This window comes from Falco peregrinus, chromosome 5 (genome assembly GCF_023634155.1).
Source record: "Falco peregrinus isolate bFalPer1 chromosome 5, bFalPer1.pri, whole genome shotgun sequence".
Classification (NCBI taxonomy): Eukaryota; Metazoa; Chordata; class Aves; order Falconiformes; family Falconidae; genus Falco; species Falco peregrinus.
In genome coordinates, this window is record NC_073725.1 from 13,428,480 (window position 1) to 13,450,172 (window position 21,693).

The 21,693-nt window shown below is 40.2% G+C and overlaps 1 long non-coding RNA gene across 3 annotated transcripts in view; it reads right to left on the bottom strand.

Moving 5' to 3' along the window:
• Positions 1-13,096: 13,096 nt before the first annotated feature.
• The window catches only part of LOC114013526 (uncharacterized), a 31,037-nt gene continuing 22,440 nt past the window's right edge, over positions 13,097-21,693 (bottom strand). For 2 of the 3 annotated variants that reach the window (XR_008747644.1, XR_008747645.1), the window contains one exon: positions 13,097-16,280. This is a non-coding gene — a long non-coding RNA (uncharacterized LOC114013526). The remainder of the gene's footprint in view (positions 16,281-21,693) is intronic. The other variant, XR_003556564.2, reaches the window with a different exon arrangement.

The window sequence follows — 21,693 nt, forward strand, 5'->3', positions numbered from 1 at the left end:
AATCTGCTGCTGAAGAAGCACTGCTTGCTTGTTCAGGTAACATTTGTGTGGTAGTAGCTTTAAATTTACAATTTTGTTATTTCCAAAATGTCATGTATTTCTAAGTAACAAGAATACCAGCTCCAAGTAATTGTACTACTTTCCCCAATTACAAGGCCAAAACACTGTGGGAAAGGTAAGAGATGCTTGGGACAACCTGAACATTGAATGTCCCAGGATAATTCAGATCCTATAATATCAATATTTTACCTATCATCAACGATGAACACACAGATCTTTCTAGCCTTATATATCAAGCATCCTGGTTGCTATTCTGTTTCGCAATAGAGCTAGATAATACCAGAATGATTCAACAGAAAATGTTTTGATATGTTCAAATGATAATATAAGGTTTTGACAGAACTCGTACACCAAAGTCAAAAGAGTCTGTACCTTTAAAACCTATATAAAATTTTCATTTGCACTAGTGTCAGACTGTTAATTTTTATACCGATTCTTCATTTGAGCAACACATGTAGAAGATTAACACACCCACATACACTTCTTTGTTATCATTTTAGCCATTTACCTAACCAAAACCACAGATCCTGAAGTATGCTGTGGTCGAAATTGTATGGATCTTAAAAGATCCAGAAGCACGTTTTGATGGCCAAGTAATAAGTAACTAGGAAACAGAGTATCAATGTAGAAATTTGCAAATGGACAGATTTCATTAAGGCTTTATCTGGAGCTATGGGCTTTTTTTTCTTTTTTTTTTTTTTTTAAGTTGCCCATTTTGGAACAGGAAAAGTTTTATCTTAAAAAAATGAACACTGATTCAAGGTGCATTTTAAAAAGTCCAATACATGAAAGGTTTTCCTTAGTGTGTTCTAAATGCTGCACAGTTTCTCAGTCATCCTGTACTTTCTCAGTTCTCTTCTTTATTCCTCAGCAGAACAATATCAAGGTGAACCATATCAAGGCACCTCCACAGAAAAAATGACCATGTATATTCAGAAAATATTCATAACTTTTATAACCTTGATTCATATTTTTTTTCACATTTTGCACACATAATTGCAATTTATTTTAAATAGATCCAACAGCTTTCCATCTTGTGACAGCAAAGCCTTTCCCATCTTTTCAGTAAAACCTTAAAAGGATATCTCACTGTATTCCTTTTTATTAGCAGTTCACAATGCTAAAGCAAGAATATTCTCATCCTGTTATAAAGGAAGAATAATTTGCATCCTCTGGGACTCAAAATCCATGAAATCTACTAGAGAAAAATCATATGAGAAAATGGAAAATAGAAAACAACTTCTGTCTCAGGCAAGGAACTAAAATAGATGATCTTTAGAAACATGAACAAATCAGGTGTTTTACTGAAGATCTCATGGAAGTGGATTTATTTTCTGAACAAGTTAAAAGATCATTAATTTACACAATATTCAAAATCCGGAATTTTGAAAGAGAAGCATGCAAGAGTAAGCACCTCCCAGTCAACATACTGCCAATGAAGGTAATACAGCTTTTACTATAGCTTACAACTGTATAGAGCTGATAACTAAACCAATTTATGCCCCTGATCTGTCAGTCTTTCATATCTCAGACAAGTGCCATCAACTATATCATAATAGAAGGGCTGAGTCTTTCTCTGTCTCTGCACTTGGAAAGCTTTCATCCAGCAGACATTTCATGAAGATGAGTATATTTCTGCAGAAAGTATTAGTTTTACTAAGTGACCATTGTTTTGCAAAAGAATGTTTCATCAGAAAATTCATGATCTGAATTCTTGAGCATCTTCATGGCGAAGAATGTATTTTTCTTATAACATTTTTAATTAATTCCCTTCCACACAGAAATTATAATATGTTCTTAATAAAACAGTCAGCCAAGGCAGACAGAAAGACAGAGACTTTGAGGAATATTAAAACTGCCTATCACAGTGCACAAAGAGGACTTAAGAGTCTACTAAGGAATTGATATTTGGGAGCAATCAGCTATTCACAGTATGTATTATCCACAGTCTGTAAGACTTGGCTGTAAACATAGAGTTAGGAGCAGTTTGGTCATCTGCAGTCCAAAAACAGAGTTCAGAGTTTTCTGAGTAGACTGCACAGAGAAACAGCTCTGGCAGCCTTGAACAGTATACACTGAATCTGTCATAGCTTTCTCATTGTTAGAGGTCCACAATATGCCTCAAAATCCTTTTTTGGCGCCTAATTGGAAAGGCTAAGACTATGATGTTAATAAAAGAGTACAGAGAAAGCCTGTTCTCTGACTCTAAGGTCATGGGGCAGATGAATATAATATTTGACCCTAAGTCCCTCTGGGCCCCATGAATTGCCCCTCTGACCACAAGACAATCATTTTTTACTGTGTTTTCTTTTCAGTTCAAACTGCCTAAAACAACATGAGAGCTGTTCATACAGCTTCTCCAGCTTTGGTTGTTCTCTGTCTGCAAAATTTTAAGTCTAAAAATAGGACTTAAATATACCTTCCATAATGATATGTCACACTGAAACAGCAGGCAAAAAAATGAGTATGTATTACCATATACTACTGCTGTGGCTGGTAGCTGTACTGTAATTAAAAATTGTTGATGGTTCTATTATAACTGTGTAATTCATAGGTTTTATCATTTAGCCTTCAAAGATAATGGCTTCATTTTACTTCATTTACTTGAGTGAGTAATCCTGACTTGTGAAAGGTGTCCTGTTAATGAGTCACAGCAATAAAGATGCAGGATTGGCCCCAAACTGAAAATAACATTTACAGTGGAAACCTTAGCTGAAAGCCACATTTCTTTGTTTCCCCCCTCTACCTGTAAACAAAAAAGAACAGCTTCATCTGAACCAAACTGGAAACATGTAGATGCTCTCAGTTAACACTGGATTTGTTTCAGAATGAAATAGAAAATTTATCAAGTCAGCAGTCATTACATTCTGATGATTTACCAGCTGCTTATTTTAATGGGGATGCTGAACTCACAGTAAGTAAAGGCACAGTTTGAGCCTGATGCACTAAAATCCTGCCACAGTAAGCCAGTCCCCCAGCTCAGTCCTTTTAGAAATGCAGGAAGCTGCTCTTATGAATGCAGAGAATTTCAAGACAGAAATTAAACATTAAAAAAGCACATAAAACCACAGACAACACTTCAGCATTAGAATAAACTATAAAAAAACATGAAAGAAAGTTTGACTCAGAGCTCAGAGGAAGGGGCCAAGAGCAATATGAGCAAAAGTGCTTAGGTGTGCTAACAACTAAAAACCTAACTCAAGAGAGCAGCCACTGAAAGAAAAGCTAGGTTAGGCATGTCTTTGAAAAGCTTACCTACCATTTAAATTCCAGTGATAACAAGTGATTAAAAAAAAAATCAGGAGGCCTCAGGCTGAGACTTACAAGAATCAAGGAATTAATTTTATTTATATAGGTATATACATATATATGCACTAAGCACCTAAGAGGCTTTGACAAAAAACTGAAGTTGTATTGGCTATAATAATTGGAAATTATTCCTGGGGCAAGGATTTTCTTCCAGGTCTTCAGTTACAAAGGAGCTGACTGAAACGCTCTTAGAGCTACTAGATTATGAGAGAATGCACCAGTGGGGTGGATTGGTTGGAACAGTCTCAAAAGTCTCAAAGGTTAGCAGTTGCCCTGATTTGTGTCAAAGGATGAAAAGCAAGTTTAACCGGTCCAAAACTAAATTAATGCTTCATCAGGCTACAGAAAGGGTGATTATTTTGACCTGGGGACAAAGAAAACTTGGATATTGGGAATGCAAGTGTGAAATGGTACCAAGCACAGAGGAGGTAGAAATAAAACTCAGAAGGCTTGATAAACTATAGGGTATCTGCCAATTTCTGCACATGCATTCACATAAAAATACTTTTAATAAATGTCTCGAGTTATCATATGAACAGGTAGTAGCAATTACTGAGCTTGTGTTTATGAAGCAGTGAGGACAGAAAAAGCGATTCAGGCAGTTACTGCACAGTGCTTTCAAACAGACGATGCTGGTAGACAGAAATAAATACAAAACAGATTCAAAGGCAGGTAAGTCCAGATTAAACTTGACAGCATTCTTTTAAAAGAGAGCTAGCTTTAAAGGAAAATCCTTAGATGTCCTCTGTCTGGACTAGTAAAACAGCTGATACAGGGCTATGTGGGAAATTAATAAATAATGCTAGAGAAGAAAGAGGCAAAAGAGGAACTGTTAGACACAAAGCAAAGAAGCATTGTCAATACAAAACAAAATCAAATCACTGCAGAGAAAAATTGGAATGATCTGAGGACAAGAGTAATGGAAAAAGGAGTGTGGACTGCAACACTATTTACTTGAGGATCTAAGTGCAAATCTTTCTGCAGTAAATGTACGAAATCATTAGTGGAAAATGACTGAAGAAAAGGACCTATCTTGGCCTTGAGGCACAGATTTACCAGGAAACTAGAATGTCCTTCTTCTCTTGCACCAGGATTTATCTGAGAGCAAGTGCAGCACACATACACTCACTGCACATGAAGCAATTTCAGTTGTTCATCTGCCTAGACCCCCAGTAAGACCATGGCTGTGACAAGAATGAAGACAAAACCAGGATGTAATATTTGAGGTATTTCCCATGGACACAGAGAACCATGTGTGCTGTTATAGAAGGATTGGCAACCAGCAACAATTCCAGCCACCCATTAAAAAACAAGGAAGACATAAACAAGAACAGGGGGAGAGAGGCTGCTAGGAAAAGCACAAGCCCTAACACATGGTTGATGTAATAGGAGAGCTCTGAAACTGGAGCTGCAGGAGATCTTGGCCCATTCTTTTGTCTTGGGTTGAAATCAGCAGTCTTTGTTAGCCTGTCTCTATTGGAAGTAAAGTGACAGTCCTGAACTAGAAGCAAAAATATTTTATTTTTTTTACAAAAAGTCTTACAGCAGCACAAGTATGTTAACAGGTTTTCTTGGCAAAGCTTTACATTTATATTTACAGCTTTATGCAGATACAAGATTACAGAGATAGAAGAGATATTAAAAATATTTAAACTCTGTTTGCATAATTTATATTTCACGCCATTGCGGAAGAGTGCATTGTACAATTGTACACTCAAAGAAAGAATCAATAACTCAACCATAGAGTGATATATTTATTGTGTTCTGCGAGAAGGGCAATTATCACCACATCATAATATAGTCCCATAAAGAAAGATTGTGTCACCCTGAGCCAACACACAGAAACACAAAGACCCCTCATTCTAAAATTTCCAGGGTTAAACAAAAAGAAACAAACAAGCAAAAATTTTATTTAAAAAGTGTTCTGATCATTAAGACAAAAAACGTGCATTTGTGTAACATCTTTTTGTAACTAGGATTAACAAGCAGAAGGACCAAACGGTAAAGCCTGGAGTTTCATTCATTCCTCCAAATAGCCTCCAAATAGCTCACTGTTGCATTTTTACTGGTTTATATTTTACAAAATTTTGCATTCAATCAAAGTAATAGCCTTTTCAATCTGTTATCCTGTCTTCCACAGTAGCCACAGGCAGATAATTTATGCAACAGTTTAAACTTTCTTCCTTGATAAGGAACGGTGTGATATCATATCGATGCATGAAGTTCCTTCCTCACCTCTGGCAGGTAGCAGTTAGATCCTGAAAACCTGCATCCCAGATGATAGCCGTGCCTTTGAATATTTCTAATACAAGGTAGCATTACTGTTGTTGTGTACTACATGTCCCTGTAAAGTGGGAAGGCCCATCTAGAAACACGGGACATGTATGACTTGTCAAAATGTTGATTGAGCCTGGCTGCTCTCTTATTATTCCTGAGGCACAAGTGAGAAGGGAGCTGCTAGCCACCGGAATAGTTCTATGCCCAGTCTTCTTTTCCAGCAGCCCAGCATGTGGCAATCACAGAAAAACGGGAAAATGGCAGTGAAGCGCTCTTGTAAAAAAGAACAGCAGGGACTGGGATAGATCAATGATTCTGGAGGTGGCAGTGAGAAACAGCCAAAGCTTTCCTTGATAGATATGGACAGACATATGCTGCATCATGCATCAGCAATATTTCCATCGCTTTAGGGAAGCATCAGATCTAGCAAGCATACTCAATCTCATTGATCTGGGCATGTGTGGTAAACCCAGTGCCATAAGGATTTATCTAATTTACCGTCTAAGTGCAAAACCTCTGGTCAGCCCATTACATACTGGCCATGTGACCAAGAGCCATGGCACATGACTCAAATGCTTTTATAAGAAGCTGTGTGGCCAGCTGTATCAGAAAGACTGGGCATCACCAACGTAAACATATAATGAAAAAAAAGATTGTCCACATATAAGGCACCAATCTAGCATTCAGGTCACTAAAATTCAGTTTTGCTTTACAAGAGATTCTGCTTGTGGTCGAGGGCAAGTCATCTAGTGTTCCCTCAGTGTCAATTCTGTTCACCAGAAGAGGGGCATGATTATACTTCCATGCCTTAGAAGCCTGTTGTAAGAATCAAGGATTCTTAAGCATTCAGATCATACGCTATTAGATGATTATCCAAGGTAGCAAGAAATGTCAGAGCCTTTTATTAATCCCATGAAGTTCATTGCCTCAAATACTGAGACAGTGAGGCCACATTTATGTACAAAGGATTTCCTGGTCTCAGTTATAAGCTGAAAGGCTACGATTTTGTTGTGAACCCTTTATTCTTGTGTTCTGAGACAATTAAACCGGTGCGACTTGTTGACCTTCTCTAAACCATTAATAATTTATACACCTCTTTCATTTCACCTCTTATTCATCTCTGCTGTTACGTAAATACCCTAATCTTTTTAATCTCTGCATGTATGGAACTCTTTCCATGCCTTTAATCATTCTCATTACTATTCTCTATTTCCTATTTCACTTATAGCCTAAGTGAAATAAAGTGACCAAACTGAATGCATATTCAAAATTGAAGGTTGTTATTGCTTTATGTAAGCTGTTTATAATACATCTGATTTATTTCTAAATTTCAGGATCTTCTCTTTTTTTCCCCTCTTGTGTATGTAGATGTTTTCAATTGGAAGTCCAGAGTAACAGCATAACTTTCCTCTGAATATAGCTGCTGTTAATTTAGGACTTCTCGGGGTGTTCAAGCAGTTCTGATGATTTTTTTTCCCAATCTCCATTAATGTTTTCTTACTTTATCAGCTGTTGTTGGAGTACAGGCTTCCAAACTCTATCTCTCTGCATTCTGCACCCTGGTGTTCTCTCTGGTTTGCTCTTATTTAATTTCTCTTGTCTCTCTCACGTCCGCACAGCTGTTTCCTGAGGTTTGCTCAAAAATCCTGTTTTTAAAATATTTTATTTCTGTTATTCAAATAATAAGTATCCTGCCATGTCTTGTACTGCTGCCTTATGCCATTGTTTTGCACGAAACCAAACCTGATCATCTAGGCACAATGAGAAAATCTTCACTTATCTATTGCACTGAGCTGTCTGTTTAGCTTAGCGTTCCCGTATCTGCCCCCATGAACTCTCTTGCTCCTCTGTGGATCTTTTCCTGTCTTCCTTTCTGTTTCGCTTTAAATCAACAGTGTCCTGACCATCTTGATTGCCAGCTGCGCCCTACCATCATTTTGTGTTACCTATGAGAAGGTGCCCTTATGCTCCAAGACCTGTTGATGTTGATTTGGTTAAACTCAGCTGCAGTGCAGAATGGACCTTTGAGTACTGTAATCTCAGGCCAAACACATACATTGCAAAACACACCTGGGGCTCCTTAGTCACAACTCTTGCCTGCATGTCCTTCAGACAGGCACATCCCAGAAAAGCTGTGTAATGTCTTACAGGTGACTGCTACCACAGGTAAAGTCTGTCCTTACCTTCTGCCAGAATTGAGATGTGTAAAGACTGTATGGCAATACGGTCTTTGAATTCATCATCCAGTTACATATATGCCTTCTATTAGATATTTATGTCTGCCAAACAGACAGGCTCTCTAACCAGTCTTAGTGATGTCTGTAATTTCATATGTGAGATGTTGTCCATTTCATATCAACTCCTAAGATTATGAATCAAGTATCTGTAAACAAAATCTCTCAACCACACAGCTCATCCATCGTCTCATATAGGAGGTAGCTTCATGTGATACTTGGTCTTCACAATCTGGTCAATGCCAGAGTATAAACTTTTTTACTCTCATTAATCCCCACTTTCAGTACAGTGTTCTGTTGAGAGAGAGCACATATGCATCCAAGAAAAGAAGCAAATATGAGAATGTAGTCCATTGCTGGAATCCATCTCACAGAGATGCATGCATTGCTTTGGGAAAGCCAGTTCAGTATCTTCTGCTAGTAGTGACTCTTGCTCCATGTTGTAGTTCTGGAGTCTTCACAACACTCAGTCATCTGACTGTATTCAGAACGCAGCTTTTCTGGTAAGACTGATCACAGTGCTGGTACCTAGAGATGAGCTGGTAAAAATGTTTAATTGCAGAAAGCTCAGTCTGTGACTCTTTTTCTAATAGCCATTTTTTGTGTCTCCTGATGCTTTCTAACAACTTCTGCAAGCTGCTGCCTTAGCAGCCACAGCATCCTTGGTTTCCAGCATGACAAATACTTTAGGCAAATGCTTCAGCTATAGTAATTTTATTCTTCAAATCCCGTTCTTGGACTCATGACTCTTCTTATGCTGCATTACTATGTGTTAAAATCTGTCTCAAAGGCTATATGTAAGAGCATGTAGTATCTAGGAAGAGAGTTTTGCATCCTTATAGATCATTGGCCCCTCTCATATACATCAATCTTGCATATTCTTAATAGCATCTCAAAGCCTGACCATTATTTCCTAGAAGTCTACAGAGTTCAGCTCCCTTCACCTTCTCCTTGCCCTTGGTCTTGCTGATATACTCTTCACAGTACTTGCTTGTAAATCGTTGTACCTTCATGTTATGGACCTGCATTGTTTGTTCCTTGATGCTTCATTTACCTTCAAGAATGTCATCAGTACTGCTCCTAGGACTTTTTTCTAGTGGATGTTTCAATTGACCTTAGAACGCCTTTGAAGACGGACAGAAAGCTACTCATGGCCAGCAGCACTAGCCCAATGATAACAGTAAAGGTAGTAGTGTTGCCTTATTGTATCAAAACTTGTACTTTAACTAAAAGGTATTTTTATCCTAAAGCAGATCTTACATCCTCAGTCTCTGGATAAGGCTAATGACTTATTTTCAGTGTGACTTCACGACAGGTTCTGATATTACCTGAAGAGTCCCTTGTTTCTTGCAGAGCTAGACTACCACTGTAGTCTGATGTAAGTAATTACTATAACCAGTATGGTAGTTTGTTGATATGTTTGCCGGTTACCTCCTAAATGTGGTAAATGTGGGAATATACCTCTGAAATAACCCTGTAATGTAAGTGTCTTTTTTCTTGATATATATTTTCAGTTTCCTATTTGGATGCTGCTAGACAGTTTTTATTTCTCTTTTCCATCAAGGACTTCACTGCTGTTCAACAGTGGGAGGTACACCTGCAGTTGGACTACTGGAAATTCTAATGAACATGTCATTTGGGGAGGAGAGGTTCTTATGAACAGTGTGTACTCACTCCTCTGACTTCAGAAAGGTTTTACCATCCTTCATCACTTTGTAGGCTTCCTTCTTAAATCTAACCACTTATCTGTCTCATCAGCTAGCATTATAACACAGCTGGAATTTAATTGGTTGACAGTCTAATAATGCATCTTCAAATATGATTTGACATGACTATATATACACACACACACACACACACACTAGTTTTGGGATTGCTTACAGGTGGCAGACATCTCTTCTATAAACTTCCTCAGCACCCCTGAGTGCTGAGGGAGCTGGCAGATATTATTGCCAAGCCACACTCCATCATCTTTGAAAGATCATGGAGAACAGGAGAGGTGCCTGAGAACTGAAGGAAGGCCAGTATCACTCCAGTCTTCAAAAAGGGCAAGAAGGACTCTGGCAACTACTACAGGCTAGTCAGTCTCATCTCTATCCCTGGAAAGGTGATGGAACACCTCATCCTGGAAGTCATCTCAAAGCATGTGGAGGAAAAGAATGTCATCAGGAGCAATCAACATGGATTCACGAAGGGGAGATCATGCCTGACCAACCTGATAGACTTCTATGATAGAAGGACTGGCTGGGTAGATGAGGGTAGAGCAGTCATTATTGCCTACCTTGACCTCAGCAAGGCTTTTGACAACGTCTACCATAACATCCCCACATCCCCATAGGCAAGCTCAGGAAGTGTGGGTTAGATGAGCAGACAGTGAGGTGGGTTGATAACGGGCTGAATGGCAGAGCTCACAGGGCTGTGATCAGCATCACAGAGTCCAGCTGGGGGTGTCCCCCAGGGGTCAGTACTGGGTCCAGTCTCGGGAGAGGACAGAGCGTAGCCTCAGCAGGTTTCCTGATGATACAAAACTGGGAGAACTGGCTGATACACCAGGAGGCTGCGCTGCCATTCAGTGAGACCTGGGCAGGCTGGAGAGCTGGGCGGGGAGGAACCTCATGGAGTTCAACAAAGGCCAGCGCGGGGTCCTGCCCCTGGGGAGGGACAGCCCCACACACCAGCACAGGCCGGGGGTGGGCTGCTGGGGGGCAGCTCTGCGGGGAAGGGCCGGGCGGTGCTGGGGGACAGCCGGTTGCCCGCGGGCCAGCGGTGGCCCTGTGGCCGAGAAGGCGGATGGGAGCCTGGGGCGCGTTAGGGGCAGCGTGGCCAGCGGGTGCAGGGAGCTGATCCTGCCCCTCTGCTCGGGCTGGTGAGGCCCATCGGGAGTGCTGGGCCCAGCGCTGGGCCCCCCAGGTCACGGGAGACTGGGAACTGCTGGAGAGGGTCCAGCGGAGGGCTGTGAGGAGGATGAGGGGACTGCAGCATTTCCCTTGTGAAGAAAGACTGGGAGAGCTGGGCCTGTTTAGCCTGGAGAGGAGAAGACTGAGAGGGGATCTTATCAATGTCTACAAATATCTTAAGGGTGAGTGTCAAGTGCCTGGGGCCAGGCTCTTTTCAGCAGTGCCCAGCAACAGGACAAGGGGCAACAGCCACAAACCGCAACATGGGAAGTTCCTTCTGAATATGAGGAAAAACCTCTTTACCTTGAGGGTGACAGAACCCTGGCACAGGCTTCCCAGAGACATTGTAGAGTCTCCTTCTCTGGAGATGTTCAAAACTCGCCTGGACACCACTCTGCTGCAGGTGAACCTGCTTTGGCAGGGGGTTGGACTAGATGATCTCCAGAGGTTCCTTCCAATCCTGATCACTCTGTGATTCTGTGATTCATTACCCATACTGCTCCTATGGTAGTTTCAGTTTTAGGATAAGAAGTATTTCTGGTCCTCATCCCTGCCTATAGACTGGGTTGCAGGTTTTTTCTGCTTTTCATACTGCTTTCTGATGTCTGCCTTACATCACAGTATAGTCTCAGTGTCTCCTGCTTCCTGGTTTTCTTTCATTTGAGCCAGTAGGTTGGTTTGAGGATTTTTTTCCTAGTATCCATGACTGCTTTGATAGCTTCCCTGGATAGTACAGCAGTCTTGGTAATTGGAAGCTATGGTGTCACACTGGATGTATGTATCTTGACAGTCTTTCCTGTGAGAAACTTGTCTGCCACATATGAATCTGTCATTAACAAGGAATTCTTAATGTTTCCAGAGTTTCATAGAGCTACAAGAGTTCTCAGCTTTTGGTATAATTTCCTCTTCTGCTTGGCTTTAAGTAGAAAAAAAGAAAAGCAGCACAACAGCAGTCTTGTCCATGATCTCCTTCTGTGGGCTCACGTTACTCATTGAGTATTTTTATCAGTCTTCCCAGTGTTTCAGGTGCAACAGCATCTTTTTCATTTCTTTTCCATCTTTTCCCAAAAGGATAGTAAAAAAAATATTTTCTTTTCTCATCCTTATTCCTTTGCGCATACACTAAATTACTTTTTTAACCACTTCCTTCTTGTTTGTGTAGGTTATTTCGTCTGGAAATCCACCACCACATTTTTAAAAGTCCCTCCAGGCCATCTGTTTACTTTACTCCTAGCTTTATTTTCTAGTTAATCATATTTGAAGGGGGAGGTTTGTCTCTCTGGAATTACTGCTGCTGACACGTTTCTACATCATGTAATGGATGATAATACAAGAAGACTCCACATTTATAACACTAACCTGTTTTTTTAATAAGCAAACTATTTACACAGATGCTGAGACTGCAATTAACACCAAAGCCACGTGCATTCAGATTAGCTTATGTGTGGTCTTTCAGATCTCCCTGCAACCTCTGTTCTTCTCCCTGGTTTCACACAGATTGCTATACTCAGTTATCTTTATTTACTTTCCCAGCCCAAGGAATTGTATGTGATTTAACAGCAGCTAGAGAAGTCAGATGCTGAGCACTTATCAGTAGTGGTGGCAGCTGTTATTCCAATAAATCTGTCTTTTCCAGCTTGGCTTTATATTTAAGTACTCACTTAAGCAAGCCTGAATCTATGTTAAAGAGAAATCCTCTCAAAAAAGGGGATTTTACATATTAGCTCTGGCAACTTTATCTATTTACTAGGAAAGCAAATTTTCAAAACTTTTTGCTCATATTGCACATATAATGCAGGCACATGCAGATAAAGTTACCGATTTTGAGTATTAATGAGCTTTCCTTAAACCCGCCACTGGTCTTGTACACCTTATCTCACTTGGACTGTCACCCATATAGGATATCCAATAAGTCTACGCCAAATAAAGCAGTGTATTATGTTGATTGAAAAACATTTAGCATACTCAGATTTATTCTTTGATCATAGACTATGATGGTATTGTCAAGATAAGTATAAAAGGCACATTTAAAATTACTTTAGCTTAAATATTTAAACATTACTATTTCTAAATCCAAATGTATATAGAGATGTTCTAAATCATATGAGCTGCTAAAAAGAAACTCTAAGCTTTTCCTATAGTTTTTGACTCAACTAGCTGGACATGGCAAAATATATCACAATATTTTGATAAAACATTAAAACATGACCATTACAATGCACTATCTACCGTGGAGGGCTCTTTAGTCAGTAACTCCTGTGTTAAGCTAGAAACATATATAATTCAGGCAAATCTCGGAAAGAAATGACAATTCAGACCTTGCACTTAAAGCACTGTATTCTTTAGTGTAAACCAGCAATGCAAGATTCATTTCACATTTAAAAATTAAACAAACACCTAGAAATCCAAGTTATGACAGCAATTACAAAATGAAGACTTTCAGAAAATGCAGCTAATTTTCCTTTACCCAGTTATGTTCAGCCTTACTTAAAAATTAATATATATGTAGAGGCATATTGCATTTTTCCAGGAAAAGAGGCATAGTATGTTTTCTTACTTCACACTGCAGTAGAAGCGGCCACATCTGCTCACCTCAGAAAGCAGATGGATGTTCAAACACTGTATCAAAGTATATATATTTCAAGGAGAAAATTTAACTGCCTGGGTGTCACAGTTTAATTCAATATAGCTGAAGCAGGAAGATTAGAATTTTAAAAAATTTTCCTGAGTTAATTGATTGATGAATAACAGCTTCCAAGAGCAGACCTTTATTCATCTCATTTCATATACCCTGATCTGAAATTCACTCAGATTACCTGAAGTTATAAAAAAAATGATAACTAAGGACACACTGAAGTGTGCACTGCACACTTGCAGTTTCTATTTTCTAGCATTTTTCTGGGATTTTAATTTACTGGAGATACATGACTAGAATACTTATTTCTATAGAACTACTTTTAGAGCTTGCGTCAAGTAATATTAAGAGCAAGTATTTCCCCACAGTGTTTCTGTGAAGAGCAATAATGACCTGGTGCCATTTCCCTCTCTCAGGAGAGAGAAACTTTTTACAACTCTCAACCATAGACAAATGGCAAAGCTTCTTAGCTCCAATGATAAACATTTTTATAGAGATGGTTATTGATGCAAATGCTTCTGTGTTTTCTGCCAGATTAGCTTTCCTGCCCAATAGCTTATACAATTGAAGAGGTGTTTGCTAAAATGTTAGTTATATAGGTACAAACAACAACGGAAGAACAGCAGCATGAAGTCTGGAACGTGAAATCTATACACATCATAAGTTATTGTGGATCTATTTGATTTTATCACTGCCAAATGGTTTTAAAACATTGGATTCCTTTCACTTGTGCATCCCCTGCAAGCATATAAATGTCAACTCGTTCAATTATAGACACCTAATAGCAGGCAGCAAATTGTCTAAATAGTAAAAAGGAAATTTAAAAGGTTTTGAGATAGCAAGAGTCAATTAGAAACATAATAAAAAGCATAAAGCTTTGGAATATAGTTAAGATTGTGTCTCCTTAAAGAATGATCTACGATGCATCATATTCAGCAGCTCCATAGCTTGCAATGCACTTATTTGAACTGGATACAGCCCTGTACAGAACGTACATGTTTTCATAGGGACAGTGTGATGGGATGTTCCACACTGATTAGGCATGTCATGCTCTGATTACATTTAGCCCTTCACTGGGCAGTGAATGAAGACAGGAAAAATATCTCCCTAGTCACCCAGGCTGGCTGAATGAACATTCAATCTGTGAAGAACTGAAGGAAAAATTAAAGTACATGGAGAACCTGGGGTTGTTTTTTTAGCAAAATCCTAAAACATGTGCTGTTCACACAAATTTATATATAAAAAAATGAGTATTTGTTCTTCCAAAATAAATGTTTTGCAATAGAACTCCATCATCTCTGACGCTGAGCATAGTGGATTTCTTCTGTCACAAGAGTGATGGAGTTTTAAGCAAGCCATATCATGTAGTTATTATCAACATCCATATATATTCAATTGGGCAGGCAATTTTTTTTTTTTTCACTGATATTGGCTTCCATAAGCTCTATGGATAGGCCTTTTTGTCTTCTGGAATGTTCATAATACTATTGGGAAATTGATTTCTAAATTATAAATGAGGCAGGCTCATTTATAATAAACAGGTTTTTTTAAAAGATCAGGTCTTTGGAAGTCAGTAACATTAATATGAACTGTCATTGTAAGGAGTTTGATGAGCACAGCTAGAGCAAAGAAGATGAGCAAAGTACAGAACAACACCACTATAGAAGAGGACATAACTGAACAGAACAGATAAAATGGGATGCCAAAAAATATATGGTATGAGAAGTCAGAAGGTTCAAGAAACTATGAACTTTAAAATTATTGTTTCACTTACAGCTTGATAGTCATAAGTTGTCATCTAACTGGTATCATCAAAACAAGTGACTAGCCGAGTTTACTAGCTGTAAATAGGCAGCTGCGTAGAAATGGCCTAAAGCCCAGGTTCAAGCTGAATTTGTCACTTTTTCACAGTACTTTCCTGAAAAAGCCTATTCAAGGGTCAGGTCAGCTCTACAGCAACCCAACTAGTGCACCTAGTAAAGAATCCCCATGTAAGTACATAAGGTTATGCCTACTTGCTACACGGATGTGCTGCAGGATACTGTGACTGACCTGCCGTCAGGCTGGCATCATATCATGGAGGTCAGCAAAATGAGATGGCTGAAGGTTCTTCCAGGAAGGCCCCACTGAAGTCCTACTGCAAAGCCAAATGGTTTGTGTGAGCTCAAGCTTCAGCTCAAGGAAAACTGCTTGTAACAGAGATACACAATTTCAAGGTTTCAAAGCATTTTGGGGCCACACAGCTCTCATACAATGTGTAGGTATGCCCAGGGGCTATTAACAGTTGTAGTATCTTTGTATCTACCTCCTAAGTCCAATAAATAAGTATGTCACATGGCCAAATATCACTTTATATGTTCCAGTGACTGTTACCCACAAATTTGTCCCTCCTTAGGTTATTGTTTTTCTTCCTTTAGGCCCCAGTTTTGCAGAGTTCCAGAGCTGTATCACGAGGATGCCGTTAGACTCAAGACCTTACAGTCAAATCGGTTTGGAAAAGAGACTGTGATATAGATGTCTACAATGCCGAGGGTTTCAGGATACTTGAGTTTGCTGTAATTAAAAACACACACACACACACACACACAAAAACCCAAACCAAAACAAACAAAAGAAAAACTAACAGAAAAGCAAACAGAAAATAAAGCAACATGAAAGCAGTAGAAGGTTACATTCTCTACAAAAGATTTCTTTCACACATTAAACTATTGAAGTTACTTGGAATTAGCTGGTCTGTAGAAAACATTCCTCTGGTCCCCATTCTTCTTCTTCTTTCTGTTCTCTTCTTTGGAGTTGCGAAGGCACCCAGAAATGGGCTCTTGTCCACTTCAATCGCATCTTCACTTCAGAATCAACTAGAAGTCAGCACTATTGGCAAAGAAAAGAATAGAACATTTCAAGAGAAAGTAATCTTACTTGCAAACCTTCATCAATCTAATTTTTGTTTCTTGTTTGCATTCCGGAAACAATACTTTTACGTTGCCACTATATCCTTGCAACAATTATAATCTTCAGGTGTCTATTTTTTTAAACTAATGCTTTTTATTCATAAATAAAAATGGGATTGAAAAAAGAATGCTGGCAAAGCTAGTAAAAGAAAAAGCCTTTTAAGCAAAAGCATTCTGGTCATCATTCTCCTAAAATGAATATAGAAGAAAACCTTTAATATGGTGTCTTAATACTATAAACAAGAGTTAACTGCTTCCCAAGAGCAGTGGCATGAAGGTGCCACAATATTAGCAGTATCGCAGCAAGTAACAGGCTCTGATGTGACAGAATAATAATAGAAAATACATCTATTTCAGGAAGAAAACATACTAACTTGTAGACAATTTCACACAGTGGAGAGATACTGAAAACAACTTAAACTGGCTTCCTAAGAAAGATGGTAGGATATTAGCCTACTGCCTCTCTTTCCTGAGAGACACAACCAAGTGCATTACAAAGAAGAATATGAGACGAGTGCTATTTTTGAAAAAGGGTGGTTAACTGTTTCTACTAATACTAATAACACTTGGGTCTTCATATAAAGTTTTCCATCTCACAGCACTTTGCAAATGTTGTTTTACAGTGCATTTCAGCCAGGGAATTAAAAAGAAAAGCACTGTCAAAGGGAGGAAAAAACATGCCCAAACCATTTCTGTTACTGCCAAGAACACTCATCTCCTGTGTCCTCATCCTTACAAGTTCACACCTAGAGAAGGCTGAGTATCAGAGTTATGGAGGGAAGGGTAAAGGGAAACAGGCTGACTGGAAGGAAGCAGTGATGGGAAAATAAGGGGCAGGAAAACCTTGGAGGAAGTACAGTCTGATAGAACAGAACGTGGAAAGCTCACACAGTTTGGAGGGCCAAGACCCAGAGGTAAAGATGGTTCATTAACATTCATATAGACTGCCAACCACCTTGGCTAGTAGACCACAGATATGACAACCCTGCACTGCACTACGTAGTTCTAGTGGGGTATACGGCACCTGTTGCACAATGAATAACGTTTCACCATGATCTAGGGGACAAAATAAAGAAGCATCTAACTGAAGCTGCTAGGAAGTTTAGTAGACAACAGGTAATCCTCTACACTACGGATGGGTTTGCTTTTCCCACAACTGCTAAATGAGAAAAGGCCCTACTTAGCTCCTAGGCTAGTGGAAGACAGTTTTGGTCCACCTGTCAATATTAAGAAGTGTATTTCTTTCCATTATATCATTATTCTGCTACAGGGATCAAGGAATGAAAGAAAAACTCTGCTGTGCAATTCACTAGAGCAGAATACAAAGTTCCTCTTCCAAAATATCCCTCAAGCAACATCTCTGCTTTGTGTCCATCGCTAGTAGAAACTATAATCTGTCATATGGAGTTCACTCTAGACACTGCATTGGCTCAGTTCCAGCAATTACCTGGAAAACACTGTTTCAGCTACTAAATCTTCAGTTTTAATGAACTTACAAAACCAAATCATCCCCAGCAGTGAACCACTGCACTCCTCAGTGTTTAGGCCTCATAGGAACAGTGACTGCATGTGTCACCCCACAAGGCCTACTCTCTCTTAGACAGCTCTTCACCATCCCTAGAAGTCAGGCTCTATACTTAAAGTTAATCCCTCTGAATTTAGGCAAGGTTTTAAAGATGGAACAGTGCCCCAGTTGCTACAGTTTCCTTCACACCAAGAAAAAAAAAAAAAAAAAAGGGGGGAAAAAAAAGGAAAAAGCTGAAAAAACTGCTAGGGACCTCAGCAGTGCAATTTCTAGATAATACTGCTGTTTAAATGAACAACAATGCCAAAAACATTTATTTCTAAGATCTTCAATTCTAGCCACGCTTGAGCTCTGCAAAATAAATTGCACACTAGGAAAAAAGCAAAATACAGTAGATCCATTCACCTTTTCTATAGTAGATCTCTATTCTGATGCAATGCTCCCCCTTGTTTAGTAATGTGGGAAGGACTGCAATTTCCTGTTGTATCAATCCCAAGGAATGCAAGTCCCTGCTAAGAAACACAAAATCTGTGGTAAAAATCCCTGTTACAAATATGACGCTTAGAGAAGCAATGTGCAAGGGGCTTCAAGTGTTTAGTTACTATCTAGCCATGTAGAATGTAGCACATAACACTGAAAACATCACTTTTTCACCAGACGCTCATTCTACCATCTCATATTAATTCTATCACCAGGTATTTAACCCTATCTGACCAGACTCCCCTATGTCTTACCCCTGTGCAATTATTTACACTTATTTTAATTTGCAATAAAGAGTAGGTAAGGTGGCCATCCAGTACTGATGGGACATATAACATCCTCTTTGTAATAGAACAAAGTGCTATGCATTGAAGAATTTTTAAAAATACCCAAATACTTAAATATCGATATAGCACCACATAGACAAATTGAATAAAATGTATAGCAAAAAACCTACTTGGAGACAAATATTTTTGTCTTAGCAAACTGCGGATTTAATCTTGAAGAAGTCTAAAGCACATTGTTAAAAATAATCTTTCCAGAGCAGACATAAACATTCAGGTAAACTTCTGTTTACTTCTACTATTGTTTGATCATTGTTGTCACCAAGAGCCGAAGTAACGGACCACGAATTCACATCACCTTAACTCAGGGGTCCTCAAACAAACGGCCCACAGGCCGGATACGGCCCCCCAGGGTCCTGTCCTCAATCTGGCCCCCGGTATTTACAGACCCCACCCCGCTGGGGGTTGGGGGGGGAAACCAAGCAGCCGCAGATGACTGCCTGCCACTTCCTCCGCGCGCCGCCCCCCGGTTAAAAAGTTTGAGGACCCCTGCTTTAACTACTGAAAAATTAACATTTACTATGGAATTGAGCTTACTTGTATGTTGTCAAAGGTCATTTTCAAAGGTTTCAGGGCAGAAAACGGAACACTTGATGTCATCAAAAGTGAGATAAATGACTGGTGTCTGCCCCTAATACAGTGCCATACTTCTGCAGTTAACAATACTGTGAAGAAACCAAGCCATATTTGCCATAGAATTTTGCTTTGTATCCCATATCTTCACTCCCTGTCTTGTTTGCATAACTCTGTTGCCTTGTATAAATACACAATATATACATTTTTCTAAGGAGAATACATCTGGGGTTTTTTGCTTTCCTATCAAGTTTGAACTGTCTTTAGCTTGGTAGAATTAAGATGCATGTAGGAAAAAAAAATTTTTAAAAAAAGCCTTTACATTATTCAACAATTTTACATGAGTACAGAACTGGGAAAAACACATCTTTGAAGCGCACATACCATCATACTGTGGCATTATATTACCAGGTGGTTATAAAACATGATGCTATGTGAAATGATGATACACCTGTGTCACACAGAGGCGCTGTGCTGGACCTTGTTCACACCAACAAGGAGGGGCTAGTGAGGAAAGAGAAGCTCACTGGCAGCCTTGACTGCAGTGACTATGAAATGGTGGAGTTCAAGATCCTTAGGGAAGCAAGGAGGGCACACAGCAAGTTCACTACCCCGGCCTTCAAGAGAGCAGACTTTGGCCTCTTCAGTGATCTGCTTGGTAGAGTACCACAGGATGAAGCCCAGGAGGAAAGAAGGGCCCAAGAAATCTGGTTAATAGTCAAGGATCACCTCCCCCAAGCTCAAGAGCAATGTGTCCCAACAAAGAGGAAGTCTGGCAAAAAACTAGGAGGCCTGCATGGATGAACACAGAGCTCCTGGACAAACTCAAACACAAAAAGGAAGCCTAGAGAGGGTGGAAGCAAGGACAGGTAGCCTGGGAGGAATACAGAAAAGTTGTCCAAGCAGCCAGGGATCAGGTTAGGAAAGATAAAGCCCAGATAGAATTAAATCTGGCCAGGGATACCAAGGGCAACAAGAAAAGCTTTTATAGGTACATCGGTGATAAAAGGAAGACCAAGGAAAATGTGGGCCATCTCCAGAGTGAAATGGAAGACCTATTTACCTGGGATAGGGAGAAAGCTGACGTACTTAATTTTTTTGCCTCAGTCTTCATCAGCAAGCGTTCCAGCCACACCACCCAAGCCACAGAAGGCAAAGGCAGTGACTGAGAGAATGTACTGCTCACTATCAGAGAAGATCAGGTTCAAAAACACCTAAGGTGCACAAGTTCATGGGGCCTGATGAGATGCATCTGTGCGTCCTAAGGGAGCTGGTGGATGAAGTGGCTAAGCTGCTATCCATCATATTTGAGAAGCTGTGACAGTCTGGTGAAGTTCCCACTGACTGGAAAAGGGGAAACGTAACCCCCATTTTTTTAAAAAAGGAAAAAGACCCAGGAAACTACAGGCTGGTCAGTCTCACCTCTGTGCCCAGCAATATCATGGAGCAGATCCTCCTGGAAACTATGCTAAGGCACATGGAATACAAGGAGGTGATTGGTGACAGCCAACATGGCTTCACTAAGGGCAAATCGTGCCTGACAAATTTGGTGGTCTCTTACAATGGGTTTACAGCATTAGTAGATAAGAGAAGGGCAATTGACATCATCTACCTGGACTTGTGCAAAGGTTTTGACACTGTCGCACACAACATCCTTGTCTCTAAACTGGAAAGACATGGATTTGATGGGTGGAACACTTGGTGAATAAGGAGTTGGCTGGAGGGGTCGCACTCCAAGAGCTGTGGTTGACGGCTCAGTGCCCAAGTGGAAACCAGTGACGAGTAGCGTTCCTCAGGGGTTCATACTGGGACCAGTGCTGTTCAGCATCTTTGTGGGCGACACGGATAGTGGGATCGAGTGCTCCCTCAGCAGCTTTGCTGACAACACTGAGCTGTGTGGTGCAGTCAATGTGCTGGAGGGAAGGGATGCCATCCAGAGGGGCCTTGGCAGGCTGGGGGGGTGGGCCTGTACAAACCTCATGGAGTTCAACAAGGGCAAGCACAAGGTCCTGCACCTGGGTCAGGGGCAACCAACCCTCGGTATCAATACAGGCTGGGAGGAGAATCTACTGAGAGCAGCCCTGAGGAGAAGGACTTGGGGGTGTTGGTGGATGAGAAGCTCAACATGACCTGGCAATGAGCACTTGCAGCCCAGCAAGCCAACCGTACCCTGGTCTGCATCAAAAGAAGCGTGGCCAGCAGGTCTGTGGAGACGATTCTCCCCTGTTGCTCTCATGAGACCCCACCTGGAGTACCGCGTTCAGCTCTGGGGGCCCCAGCATAAGAAAGACGTGGACCTGATGGAGTGAGTCCAGAGGAGGGCCTCAAAGATGATCACAGGGCTGGAGCCCATCTCCTATGAAGACAGGCTGAGAGAGTTGGGGTTGTTCAGCCTGCAGAAGCAAAGGCTC